Below are 2,325 nucleotides of genomic sequence, written 5' to 3'. Positions count from 1 at the left end.
CATATTGTATAGTGGATTAGAATTGAAACCTAGGCTCTAATGAAAACTAAAATAGGTATAACATCTCCTCAGTAAGAATGCCTACTTGAATAATACTATATGTAATAGCTGCTGGGATCCTTTGTACATTGTTGCTGAGAATTTATAACCATCTGACCTAGCAATCCCACTACTGAATATACAACCAAAGGAAATGAAATCAGTATGTCAAAGAGGTCAAAGAGGCATCTGCATTTCCATGTTTATTTATAATAAGAAAATACCAGTATCCATCAACTGATGAATAAATATAAAAATGTGGTGCTTATACACAATAGAATGCAATTTAGTCACAATAGAAAAAGAAATCCTGTAATTTGGGGCAACATGAATGGACCTGGAGATCATTTTCTAAATGAAGTAAGTCAGGCACAGAAAGAAAAGTGTGGCATGTTTTCCCCAATACATGAAAGCTAAAAATGTTTATATGAATGTAGAAAAATGATTTTTGAAGATTGGGAAGGAGATTGCATTTGAGCAGTGTACCATGTATATATATGTTGAAATATCACAATGAACCCATTTAATATGTACAATTGGCAAATGATAATTAAAAAATTTTTAAAATAAAGGAACGTTTGATGGAAAAGAGAATAATGGAGGGCGTTTCAAAAATGAGATGTTAATATATACTATAAACATTGTAATACTTATACAGAATGATATAACAGAGTATAAGTTTCAAAGGCAGACACCAATATAGAAACATTTATTATTTGATAAAAGGATTTATTTCAAATCATTGCTAACAGTCTCAGAACACCAGCTAGAGTTTTTTTAAAAAAAACTTGTATTTGTATATCATATCATGTACTAAAATGAAATTTTTTGAATTTTATTTTATCATTTTTACATTTACTTTCATACATGTGTATACATCATTTAAGCCACCTTCCCACCCCCCTCCTTCTGAGCATAATCTGTTCTGCCCTCTTGTTCTCAGATTTTGTAGAAGAAAAAATATAAAAGAGAATAAGAATAAACATGGCATTTTTGCTAGTTTGAGATTCCTTGTGTTGTTTACATGCATATGTATGTTACAACCCAAATAGGTTCATCTCTACCAGACCTCTTCACTACTTCCTAGTCCCCTTCCCATAGTGGCCCCTGCCAGTTTAAGATTAGCATATTCATTTCTATACAATGACCACATTAACCACATTCAAGTTTTTGGTTTTCCTCTTTTTCCCTATCCACCCTGCGTGCAGTCTCCCCTTAGTGTGTGATCCATGTCCAATAATGTTACTGCCTTTGTTTTAAGTCTATAATCTGTATATGAGAACATGAGATTTTTGGTCTTCTGAGCCTGACTAACTTTGCTTAAGATGATGTTCTCCACTCCCATCCATTTACCTGTGAATGACAAAATTTCCTTCTTTGGGGCTGAATAAAATTCCATTGTGAATAAATACCGCATTTTCTTAATACATTTGTCAGTAGTGGGGTATCTTGCCAGTTTCCATAGCTTGACTATTGTGAATAGTGCTGCAATAAACATGTGTGCAGGTGCCCTTGTAGTAAGCTGAGTCACATTTCTTGGCAGTACATCCCTAGGAGTGGTATTGCTGGATCATATGGCTGATCTATGTTCACTTTTTTTCAGAAGCTTCATATTGTTTTCCAAAGTGGTTGTGCTAGGTTACATTCCCACCAGTCATGCTTGAGGGTTCCTTTTTCTGTATCCTTGCCAACATTTGGTGGTGGTGGTGTTCTTGATGGTAGCAATTCTAAAAGGGGTGAGATGAAATGTTAGTATAGTTTTGATTTGCATTTCCTTTATGGTCAAGAACGGTGAGCATTTTTTCATGTTTTTTACTGATTTGCAATTCTTCTTTTGAAAAGGTTCTGTTTAATTCAGTTGCCCATTTCTTTATTGTGTCATTAATTTTTGGGGAGTTTAGTTTTTTGAACTCCCTCCCTGTATATGCCTGTTATCAGAAAAAGTCACAATGTAAAATTATAAAAGATTAAGTCATTAAAGAGATAATTGGTGAAAAGTAGGTAAATTTAAGACAGTTTTTTTTTATTTTTAGAAAGTTCTATCACTAGCTTCTATTTTTAAAATCCATAGACAAGATGCTTTATTTTATAAACATTCACACACACACATGCACACACACATGTATTCAGACACGTGCACAAATATACATATGTTAAAGGCTAGTGTGAATATGCAGCAGGAATGCTCTGTTGAATCAATAAACCATGCTTCTTTGAAAGCATCAACCATGAACAATTTCATACCCCAGAATGTATGAACCAGAAGCAATGACAAGAGAAAAGACA

Source organism: Castor canadensis, chromosome X (assembly GCF_047511655.1).
Source record: "Castor canadensis chromosome X, mCasCan1.hap1v2, whole genome shotgun sequence".
Taxonomy (NCBI): Eukaryota; Metazoa; Chordata; class Mammalia; order Rodentia; family Castoridae; genus Castor; species Castor canadensis.
This window is presented reverse-complemented; position numbering follows the sequence as displayed.